Here is a 12934-nt window from a genome sequence, read left to right as displayed (position 1 = left end):
TCTGTCTAAGTAAGACTTTGTACAATTTGTCATCCATCTAGGGAAATTCCATGACTCCATCTTTTGAATTAGGCCCCCATGCCAGACCTTGTCAAAAACCTTAGACAGGTCAAGGAAGATCCAATGGTTTTTTTCTTTTTTATTGTAAGCATCACTTATAAAGTCTGTAACTCTATGAATTTGTTGTTCGGTTGAATATCCCTGGCGGAATCTGAACTGTTCTTGTGGTATGACTGCCTTTAGCTCCGCATATCTCTTGATGTGTGGTGCTACAACCCTTTCGAAGAGCTTATCCAAGCTTGAGAGGAGGGATATTGGTCTCAGATTTTCCAATTCTAGTGTTCCCCCCCCCTTTTTTGGGGATACATTTGATTAAAGCCTCCTTCCAATTTTTCGGATAGTATCCAAGGGCGATTGAGGCATTAAAAATTTTAACTAAGTATTGGCCGGCCGCTTCCGGAAGTCTTTTTATTATTTCATTCGTGATGTTGTCCTCTCCCGGGGATTTCTTATTTGGGAGTTTGGCTATTTCTTCAACAACATCTAGCGTGATTATTAGTTGCCCCTCCGGTTACCCTATGTCATTTTCGTTTTGTTGTTTAATTTCAGCTTTTTCGGCCCCTGGGTCGTTGGTTGTAAAAACCTTTTCATAAAATTTTGCCATATGTTTGTCCTTTTCCAGGGACGTCGTCAGGGTCTCTGTTTTTGTTTCTATACTTGGGTCACTGGGTGGGGATTTCCGCAGTTTCTTTGTTAGCTTCCAGACGGAGTGATTGTTTTTATTTAGTTCTGCTAGTTGCTGATTAAATTTAGCAGTCCTTGATTCCTCTATTGAGGTCCTGAAGTTTTTGTTTTTGAACCCTATTTTTAAGTTCTCGGGTGCCTAGGCGATAGTATGATCTTCTAAGCACATTTCTTTCTTTGATGAGGATTTTTACCTCGTCGCTTAGCTTGAGATAATCATATGGCCGTTTCTTTGCCACCGGTATTCCTTTTTTTATGCCTTCCTTAATGGCATTTGTTCTTCTACCATCTCATCTATCGTCTCAGTCGTGTCCGGGCTGTGGCTCCTTCTTTCTAGGCTGTCTACGATAGCTTCCCGGAAGAGTTGCCAGTTTGCTAGCCCGTAAGAGGGTCGTTTAGTACTGTCCACGTTTGTTATTGGTTTAGTCCCAATGCTTATTAATACCGGGTAGTGGCCGCTTGTTAGGTTTTTGTGGGTAATGGTTTTTGCTGGACTGCTTATATTTTTTAGTATTGCAAAATCGATGACGGTCTTGCCATATACCCTTGTCGGTTCGTTTGGGGCTATTATTTTTGCTCTAAGATCGTTTGTCCATTTTTTGATAAGTTTCCCGTTTTCGTTCTTTGTCGGGCAGTCCCAGTCAAAATGTTTAGCGTTAAAATCGCCACCAATAATTGTTGTTCCGTCAGAGTTTAAGAGGGCGTCAAATTCTGGTTTTACCTTATTCCTTTTGTTGGGAGATAGCAGGAGTATATTTTTATCTTCCCTTTGTCCATTAAAATTTCCAGCCCTATGCTTTTTAGGTTGTTAAAGGTTAAAATCGGCAATTCTGTGGCAGTCAGCTCTCCTCGTACTATGATTGCTATGCCTCCTGCAGCTTTTTGTCCCTGTGTAAGAGCTCGGTCGTTCCGCCTTATTTTAAAGCCGGGCAGTTCCCAGCTAGCGTCAGTTTTTAGATGCGTCTCTGATAGAAGACATATGTCCACCTTGTTCCTTCTGAGGAAGTGAAGAAGCTCGGGTGTTTTATGCTCTAGCCCTCCGTTAGCATTCCACAGGCAAATGACTAATTTTTGTAGCAGCTACTGAGTAAATAGTTTCTTTCTCCTGACAAAACACAACCCAGCATCCAGCTCTACAAGAAGCCCCTGTTCACCTCCGAGTACTTCCTTCCTCCCTTCATCCAACCCATCCAATATCCCTATTCTATTCCTGCCCCTTCCCATCCCACTGCCGATCAAGATGCCCCTTGTATATTTTTCCTGCCTCCTTAGGATTTCTCCCAACAAACCCCTCCCCTCGCCCACCATACCAAGTACTTCCTCATTTGTTTTTCTTCTCTACACCCACATTTCAAAAGCCTCCAATCTATGACAATTTTCCTGCTTCAATGACCACATTTCCGAGAGAAAACACTACCGAGAGACGTAAACTGATCCACCTGCTCTAGTTTTTATTCTCCTATTTTAATGTTTAGCTTAACCTTTTTCTTTCTAGAAAATCGCATAACCTTTGTTTTATTAATATTGATTCTCATCCCATACCTGTCGCACTGAATTTCCAATTCACTAAACAATGCTTGCAGCCCGTTGGCTGACTGACAAATTAAAGCTTGGTCATCAGAGAACCTAACTGATTTTACAAATTCCCCGACCACTTTCATTCCTACCTCCAGTTCTTCCCATGCCTCTTTGTTCATTTCCTCTGCATACAGGTTGAACAGCAATGGTGATAATGGGCAACCCTGCCTCACACCTCTTCATAACACTGCCCATCCGGACTCCCTGTTTCCCACCCGCACCTGAGCAGTCTGAGACATGTACAGGTTGCGGATTAGCCTCCTGTCCCTCCAATCTATTCCTATTTTCTGCAGAATACTCATTAGTTTTTCCTAATTCCCTCCAACAAATGCTTTTTTGAAATCTACGAAACAGGCAAATACCTCCGGGTTGTATTCTATATTAGTCTCGATTAATATACTCATTACTGCAATGGCATAACACGTACCTCTCCCCTTCCTAAACCCAAACTGATCATCCCCAAAGTATTCATTTGCTCTACTCTCTATCCTTTTGTTTATGATCCTGAGAACAACTTTAGCTGCGTGGGATATCAAACTTATCGTCCTGTAGTCCTCACATGAGGTAGCCTTTACCTTTGTTTTGGAATAGGAACTAAAACTGATCTCAAAAAGTTTTCCGGCCAGATTTCTTTCTCATAGATACTACGAATCAGTCCATATAGCCTCTTCCTCCCACATTTTCCTAAACATTTCAGTAGTCCCACAGGAATGTTATCTACCCTTACGGCCAAATTTAGTTTCATCTCCCTTAATGCCCTTTCTTTCTCATTGTCGAGGATGTCTGGACCTAATCTATCTTCATCTACGTCATGTTCTTTTTCTTTGTTTAACCTTATTGGTCTAAGTTCTTTACCATACATTGCTTCTTTATATTCCTTCCATCTTTCTCGGATCTTTTCTCTTTCAAATATAACCTTACCTGCCTTATCTCGCAACTGTTGGCATAGATCTTCCCTTCTTATTTCCCGATAGTGATTTAACCTTGCTGTATAGCGCACAGATTTCACCCTTCCTCTGAAAGATTTCTATATCCTAACACTGCATTTTCCACCACACTTCTTTTGCTTTATTTTTACACCCGTCTCAATTTATTATATAACTCTTTTTAGGTCCTTTTGCATAATTCTGTGTTTATATTCTTCTATTTCTTTCTCTCATCCATATCTCTAATCATTTCATCCGTGATCCATGGATTTCTTGTCCTTTTCCCATAATGGTTCCTATACTTTTATTTCTGGCTTTTGATCTCTCTTCTTTGAACCATTTCCACTTTCCTTTGATAGTATTCAGCCCCTCATTCATTATTTTCTATACAGCCTGCTGATACTCCTTTCTTGGCATTCCATTTCCTGACCCACTTCCCCTGCCTTATCTTTTTGAAACGGACGCTACACTTCATAAGAACTAAATTGTGGTCAGAGTACATATCCGCACCTTGGAAGCTGTGCGAATTGATCACACTGTTTCTGAATCTATGCCAAACCATAATATGATGTAATTGATACCATTCTGAGTCACCTGGCATTTTCCATGTATACCTGCGTCTTTTGTGGTGTCTAAACCATGTGTTGGTGATGTCTAACCAGTCTCCTACAGAATTCAATTGCTTTCTCCCGGTGGTCATTCCTCGTGCTAAATTCATAGTCCCCAACCTCATCACCATCTCTTAGTAGTAGTAATTAGGGGAGGGGACTGACAGCTGAGGTCATTTGCAGCATGGGTAGGAAAGAATGAAAGGTGGAGAGAAACCCTGTGTCAGCATTAGCCTACTCTTTACGAATCTTCCTTCGTCTACCATCACATTCCAATCCCCCATCAATATCAAATGTTTCCCTGGAGGAACACACGCGATTATGTCCTTTAACTGATTGCATATCCTATCGACTTCTTCCTCCTTTCGATTGTTCTGTGGCATGTATACCTGAATAATGACCCAAGTTCGTCGGTTCTGCTTCTGTTATCACTACTAGTAAAATTGTATCCATTGCTTGTTCTATGTTGACTTCACTTCTTCCTACCTTTTCATTCTATATTATGGCAACCCCTCATTGGCTCTTGTCCTCTCCGCTGTATATTACTCTATACCTATCAATCCAATAATCCCCGCCTACCTTCAGTCTTTCCATAGACCTAAAATATCTATATTTTCTCCTCCCATCTCTCGCTTAATATTATCTAATTTATCTGTCCTCATCATTGTCCTAACATTCCATGTTCCTTTTCTAACTAATTCGGTCTTCTTCTTCTGTTCTGCTAATGTGGTGTTTGCTTTGCAAGGGTTTTGTGGGATGACTACTGCGGAAGCCTTACCTCTCCTGCTGCTGGGCATGATGCAAGGTTGATTGGGTCAAGTCCCGTAGTTGCCGGGACTCATATTCTCTATTCTGTCCATTTTCTTCTTGGGAATGATAATTGAGGTGGTGTCCGATTGCCTTCCTGAATGGCATTTTTAACGTTACGCCATCACTTACTGGCCGTCCCAAACGGGGCAGATGCCTTTGCAGCCGCCTCACTAAGGAACAGACGCTGTGTGGACTACCTTTCATCTGGTTCCTAACCTTTGACCTATCTGGCGTGGGTGACCCTGCCAGGAGCAATTATCATGGCTCCCACCAGCACAGCTCTAGGGGTCATTGGAATGCACAAGCCCTTCCACCACATCAGGATTGTAGTCCATGGGAGAGGATGTCTATTGTTATATGTAAAATGAAATACTCTAATACAGGATGGTGACTAATGTACTATATTTCCACCTTGATAGCCCAGGTTTGAATCCTGGTGGTGGCCATATTTTTTGGAGTGCTCTATGGAGAGCACTTCAAGTTAGTATGCCATCTATCGGATGGGACGTTAAACTGTGGACTCCTTTCATTAAGAGTGGGCTAGTGATGATGCCTGGTTTCTCCCCACCCTTCCTCCATTCACCGAAGCAGCCAACCCCTACCAGATTACCCACCTATCCCGTCTGACGCAAATGACATTTGACTCCCCTAATAGTTACTACTACCAATGCTGCAATTCTGTTCCTAAAAATTGAGACTAAATGAAGGGCTAGAGATTTTCATTGAAAGATGTTTCTCTTCACTTGCCATCCACAGAAATATCTTTGTTCACCAGAGCACTTGGGAATAGATTTATCTTAAAATTATTCAATGGTTTCCCATTTTCCAGGTAAGTAATTGATTAGTTGCCTGATGAAATTGTGTTTGTCTGGGGAGATGATTAAGAAATGCTTAACTGAAGTAAATCAGCATTCAATCCATTACTTTCAATAGAATTGCTCTTCACCCTCAACTTTGACTGCTATACCCTTGCCCACACCAACTGCCAATGCCTCTATGGTCACAGACGCTTTTTTATCCACTGTTGTGTCATACTGTCTCACTGCTGGAATCTGAGGAGCTGTGGCGGATCTTCATAATGTTCTTGTGATTATGACACTATTAGTTTGAATAATTATGTTTTATCATTGTTCTTCCAATGTCATAATCTAAAACCCAACTTGATATAATTTCTAATACTACCAATAAAGCATTGTAGCTTAACTGTGGGATTCTTGACAAATGGGAGACAATTTTATAATTAACAGTCATAAAAAACATTGGGATAGAAAAAAATCCCCTTGGATTGGGTTGGTCTAGTTGCCAGTTGACCCTGGCTTCCCACCACAAGGGACTGGGATCAATTCCTTGAGGTGGCAGAATTTTTCAAAGATATGGTGACCCCTACTTGTGGTACCATGTGGAGAGTACTTCAAGTGGAGTGCCTTTGTTGTTCGCTTGATGTGATGTTAAATTGTGGATGCCTAGGCATCTTTCACTAAGAGTAAATTAATGTCAGCGCTGGGTTTCTCTGTGTTGTTCCCCTATTCTCTTATCATCCTACCTCTACCAAATCACTCATCAATCCCAAACAGTAAATTGACCTCAGCTGTTGGTCAACTCCCCCTTTATAATGGGTAATGCTACCTGAAAAATCTATTCTGTCTGTAAATTGTTACCTTTCCCGTTCCCTTATCTCTTTCTTCCCCCTATTGTTCCCTCCACTGAAAGACTTTTCACTCACTTGAGTCCGCTACTTGGTTCCAATGGTTGTGGGAAGGGGTGTCAGTGGACGTTTGATGACTCATGTGTCTGTCCCTGAGTGAAATGAGGGCCAGGAAGTGGTGAAAAGATATGCAGATGATCACGGACTAATTAATTTCCCTAGAACATCCCTCTCTTCATTTTCTCCTTCGTCTTTTCCTTATAGCTGCTTCAGTAAAAGTGATAGGAGCAGCTCTTTTGAGTTTTGAACTTCAAACAGTTTGAAATCAAACTGCTGTGCTACTTAGGGTTTTTCTGCCTTGTTATTGAATTCTTGAATGTTATCATTCACCATGTGAATTGTGGATTACACCAATGGCTGGAAAATAATAATTCAGAATTTGATGATTATGATGAGGGACATCAGATAGAATAATGGACCACTAATTTTAGCGCTGACTACATTCAACTTGGAAAATTCATTTTATGTATATTGTCATGTCTAGGCATTGTCTTCAGTTATGTAAGTTGAAATTTGTCATCGATATGCAGGTGTTGAAATGCCCACTGTATTTCAAATAAATTATCAGTACAAGATGTATTTTCATATTTGGTTTAGCTTATTCTAACATGCCTTGCCATGTAAGGCTATATTAAACTGGATGTAGGTGGCTGTGAATTGCATATTCAACTGAATGAAGTAGATCATAATTTTGAAGAAATTAAATTAAATATTTAATTTCTTAATTTTCTCCTTGAATATATGTAGAACATTATGGAAGAAAAAATCAAATTTTGCAAGGATTGTTGTCAGTACCTCGGTATCAAGGAATTTTTGCCCCAGGTACCAGTGCTAATCTTACATTTCAAATGGCTTTGCCATTTTGTTAATAATGTGTCAACCATAGTAATCACTTCCAGTGATCTTTAGCTCAAGGCTCCTGAAAACCCACCGCTGGATTTTTGTGTCCACATTTTGATATTATCTCTGACAAATGTTCCTGCACATTTTAACAGCCACGATCCATTACAAGAAGATAGAACAGTATATTGTAACAACCTGAGGTCCTATTAACTGGATATCTGATGGAAATTTATGTGGTACTGCCTGACTTTGCTCCTCAGCTTAGGTAGGAGCACATGATCTCCTAGGGTTGGTAAATCTATTAATATAGTCAAGATTCCAAGAAGTGAAGTAACATGACAATATGATTTTATGGCCACAAGTTGGGAGAAAAAAAGATGTAATAATATTTGGTTTTTGAAAGTCTTCACTCATGTCAAAACAAAGTGGGTTGTATGGGTTGCTCATACCATCCAGATGAGTCAAAATTGAACATTTACAAAACCAAAACACCAACTGATTAAAAAAGTATTGAATCTTCCAGCTTGGTGACTGAATTTAAATTAGAGCCATTCACAGTATTGAGCAAAATTAAATGAAGTATCCCAGCTGTTGACCCAATTTTCCATGTCAGCCTTTTCAGCCATTTGATTTTGTGCAGGAGGACCTTATCAGTAAATGAGGAATAAATATTTGGGTATTACAAGTACTTAAGCTTTATTTTAATATTTATTTATTTTCAGATAATGCCATTTAATTTAACTTGTATTCATATCTTTGACAAATGATGAATTAGATATAATATGAGGTTAGATTTGCATTATTCTAGTTGATAGGCTGTCCAGCATATACGTTTGAATAAATACTTTCCCAAAAAGCATATTGTATCACTACATTTTCATTCTTTGGACTGCAAATGATTTGAATAATTTGCACAAGAGCATATTTTGAAAACATGCACAAACCGTAGATGTTCAAAGGACGTGTTTCGTTTTTGGAGAACATTATGACTGGTCAAAGTGAAAATATGTCAAAAAAAAAAGAAAGAATTTCATGGTATTGCTCAAACTATTTTCAATTGAAGGGATTTAAGCAGGGCTGGGAATGAGACATTGGGCATTGAGGTAATGATAATATTAGCTTTTACTTAGCTGCCCATGACTTTGCATGCTGCTGTTTGGATGCAGGCAAATTGTAGCATCACCTTCTTTGAGTCATGCCACCAAAGTTTTGAGGAATGCCTAAAACATCAAAAGTGCTGAAAGAAGATCAATCACCGAATATTTTGTATTTTATTTTAATTTTGCCATTGTTCAATGATAAATATGAAAAAAGGTGGTAATCCTAGTTTGCAGTGCAAGTACGAGGGTCATCCGGAAAGTAGTACCCGTTCGTGCCGCATGAAGTGCTGACGACGCGAGTAGCCGCTGGACGAGGTCAGATAGCTTCAGTGGCTTGTCTGCCTTCTCTGAGCCAAGTTGCGTGACGCTAGCATTGCCTGTGTTGTTTCTGTGATTGTTTACAATGTTTAAAAAAATTGAGAACGCCGCCAGTTGTGAAGTGAGGGCAGTGATTAAATTCCTCAATGCAAGAAACGTTCGCCCATGTGATATTCATCGCCAATTAAAGGAGGTGTATGGAGACAATGTAATGGACGAGTCGTCTGTTCGGCGGTGGTGTCGCAACTTCAACATGGGGAGGGGGAACACACACGACGATGAGCGTTCGGAGAGACCGTCTGTCATTACAGACCAACTGGTGAGCTCAGTTGACGAATTCGTGAGGAACGATCGGCGCGTCACAATTGATGACATCTGTGAGCATTTTCCCAATGTTTCTCGAACAATTGTTCATGAAATTGTTAAACACCATCTGCATTATGCAAAAATTTGTGCAAGATGGGTCCCTCGCGTATCTCAATGAACTGGCGGCGAAGGACTATGCAGCAGGAATACAGAAACTTGTCACACGTTATGACAAATGCCTTAATTTGCTTGGAGATTATGTTGAGAAGTAGTTTAAAGTATCCTCTTTCAAATAAAATTTTTTATGTTTGTTAATATTTACTTTTGTGTCTTTATTTCACGAACGGGTACTACTTTCCGGATGACCCTCGTACAAAGCTGCTTGTATGTTGAATTGTTTGACTTTCATATCTTATATGTCCTCTCCATTGCCAATGTCTTATGAAAAACTTAAGTAAATGGACTTTACATTTGTACGCACAATTTAAATTCAAGATTTCAACAATCCTTTCCTTTAAAAAGCTCTTTATTATTGTGAATTAATGTAGTATGCCTGCATCATATAAACATTTTTATATGGTAAAGAATTTTTTTAAGAGATGACTTAATACCTCATTAATTTCTGATAAGAAATTTGAAAATTAGACACCCCCGCGGGTTGGGGGATAGAGAATACTCCCGCAGTATCCCTGCTTGTCGTAAGAGGCGACTAAAAGGGCGGGGAGAAAACCCCGAAAACAAACCCCAAGCCAGCAAGGGATGCGTCCGGACAGTGCTGTGGATCCACTGTCTGTGAGCGGCCATACCATCTGGCCTGCGATCCGCCCAGGTGTTTGCCGTGCCTGGAGACCCGTAAGGGAGAGAAGGGGATCCTGGAGGGTGAGCTTTCTGGTTCCCAGCAGGGTTTCGGATGCCCTGTATGGACCGGAGAGCGATATCCCTCTTCGGCCCCGGATTTCGCGTAAACGGGAGGCCGGGAGCTAGCCACTCCCGGTCAATCGGCTTCCGTCGCGTTTTCGCTCCGGTGGCGAGTGCCAAGGTTGTGGCGGTCTGCGTAGGGAGGTCGGAGATGTAAGGGTTTTGGTGGGCCCTTGCACGGAAGATCTACCCCGAAACAGACGACCACTCCTGAAGCGCTATATCCCTCGAGTTAGCCCTGGCGACCGCTCCGGTTTGGCGGAGTGGCGTCCCAAATGTGTGGCTCCGTGGCGGGTGGGGAGGCCGAGGGACGAATCATTTACTATTATGGAGGAAAAACCCTTTCCACCACTCAAAAGATCCCGTCCGGACACCGGCGGGGGAGAAAAGTGTATTGGCGCATGTAAGCGTTATTTTATTATGTCTTGTGTTAAGGAAGGTGAGACCTTGAAAAAGGTTTCTCCTTTCTTAATTTGCAGAGTGTTGTCACAGATTGTGCCTGGGGACCCAAAGAGCGTGAAGAAGCTCAGGGATGGTACACTTCTTATAGAAACCTTGAACGATACACAGAGCGAAAAACTGCTAGCTATGGGAATGCTCCATGACATTCCGATAAAGGTGGAGGTGCACCGCACTCTTAACACCTGTCGGGGAGTCATCAGTCACTACGACCTCCTGTATGTGGACATCGACGAGAATCAAGAGAGAAATGTTCTCTCAAGGAGTGACTGATTGTCGTCGACTCACCACGAGGCGCAACGGAGAAAACGTGAACAGCACTTCCGTGATCTTGACGTTTGCGCGTGATAGAGTACCCGACAAGGTGCTTGTGGGCTATGCATCGGTACCAGGCCATTCATCCAAAATCCCGTGCGTTGTTTCAAATGCCAACGGTTCGGCCATGTCGCGTCGCGCTGCGAGGGCAAGGCCACCTGCGCGCGCTGTGGCAAAGACGCGCACGAGGAAATAGAGTGCTCTTTGGAACCTCTTAGTGTCAATTCCGAGGGTACACACCCAGTGTACTCTCGTGATTGCCCGAAGATGAAAGAAGAGAGGAAAGTCATGGAGATAAAAACACTGGAAAAAATCCCATATGCGGAAGCGAGGAGAAAATACAGGGCGCTAATCGCCCCAACTTTCTCCCGGTCCTTTGCTTCCGTTGCAACCACGCCATGTGTAAAGTGTACCATCGCCACGCAGACAGAGATCCCGAAAGAATCCCCAATTGACAACACGCAAGTGCCTAAACCCAAAAGGGTGAAGGACACGAAGAGTAAGGTGGACAAGGAGCCACCTACTCCTGTGGGCCCTTCAAAGAAGAGCCCACAAAAAACCACCAAGGGGAACACGCCAAAAGGGCGTGAGAATACACCTTCCCCGCCGCCTCCAGCCAAGCCAAAGAAGCCGGAGGTAATTGAAGAGGACCAGAGTATCTCTGATACTGAGGTCTTCGCTAGCGAGTGGAAGAGGAAACATCGCTTCAAGCGATAACCTCAATAGAGTTGGTCATCTCCCTTTGTAATCAACTTATTTATTTATTCATTTTAATTTAGAACTTTAAATGTGTTCCATATTGCAGTGGAACTGCAATGGTTTTTACCGGCACAAGGAGGAGCTGGCCATTTTAATCCAAGATTTTAAACCCTCTTGTATTTGTCTCCAAGAGACCCATTTTAAGGCTGAAGATAAGGGTACTCTGAAGGGGTTCACTGTTTTTAGAATGGATGACCTAAGTGGCCAACGAGCTCAAGGAGGAGTAGCAGTTGCGACCCGTGAGGCCCTTTACACCTCCCGAGTCCAACTGAATTCTCCATTCCAAGCCGTCGCTGTCACGGTGCACACCCCTGAGAGGATGACGTTATGTAACGTGTATCTGCCAGAGGGTGCACCGGTGACCCGCCTGAACCTTGAAGCCCTTATCCGCCAGCTTCCTCAGCCGTTCATTTTGATGGGAGATTTTAATGCTCATGATCCTCTCTGGGGAGGGCCAGAAACCCAAAGTAATAGGAGAGGTCGAATCTTATCCAACTTTATTGAGGATTTTAACCTGTTTTTATTAAATAGCGGCGAAAAAACCCGCTTTAACAGCTTCAATGGGGAATTCTCAGCAATAGATCTTTGTTTATGCTCGAGAAGTCTAGGCCCAAAGCTGAAAATGTCCACCCACAACGATCTCTGTGGGAGTGACCATTTTCCTCTTCTACTCGTTAAAGAAGACTCTTCGCCCAACATTTCACTACCCCCGGAAAAGTGGCGTATTAACCGTGCGGACTGGCCACTTTTCAAGCGTACGTTTACATATAAACATGACGCAAGTTTCGACGCGTTGCACAACGTCGAGAAACTAAGTTCAACGATCTTGGCGGCAGCTACCAAAAGTATCCCTCGTACGTCCGGGAATCTTAATCGAGCTCCTGTCCCTTGGTGGAACGGGGAATGCGACAGGGCGATCCGGGCGAGGAAAAAAGCGTTGAATATTTTTAAAAAATATCCCACGGCAACTAATCTGGCATCGTACCGCCGCCTGAGAGCGCGAGCTCGAAGGGCCGTCAAGGAGGCCAAGAGGGCTTCCTGGATAAAATTCGTCTCTACCATCAACCATCGCACGCCACTTGGTCAGGTATGGGACAAAGTTAAGAAAATCTCCGGGTCCAAGGGCTCATTTGTCATCTCGCCATTGCTTGTTGCTGACCGGGTGGTTAATTCACCTGCCGAAATAAGCAACATATTTTCCAGTCAGTTCGCGGCCAATAGCAGTGACGAGGGCTATGCCGCGGACTTTGCGAACATGAAGAGGCGATGCGAGAGAGTCCCTCTCAATTTTGGTGCAGGTCCTACATCTGAATATTACAATGAGCCTTTCACGCCCTGGGAGCTTAAATCTGCCATCGAAGACTCCCATAACACCTCGCCAGGGGCGGACGAAATCCACAACGCTTTTCTCCGGAACATTCCGGAAACTGCGATTGGGGAGGTCCTAAATACCCTCAACCAACTTTGGAACGAGGGCAGTTTTCCAAATGCCTGGCGAGAGTCCATCGTGATACCAATCCCAAAACAGGGTAAGGACAAAAATGA

The sequence above is a fragment of the Hetaerina americana genome, unplaced genomic scaffold, assembly GCF_022747635.1.
Source record: "Hetaerina americana unplaced genomic scaffold, ioHetAmer1.1.p SCAF_148, whole genome shotgun sequence".
NCBI lineage: Eukaryota > Metazoa > Arthropoda > Insecta > Odonata > Calopterygidae > Hetaerina > Hetaerina americana.
The sequence above is the reverse complement of the archived record's forward strand: the minus strand, read 5'-3'. Positions refer to the sequence as shown.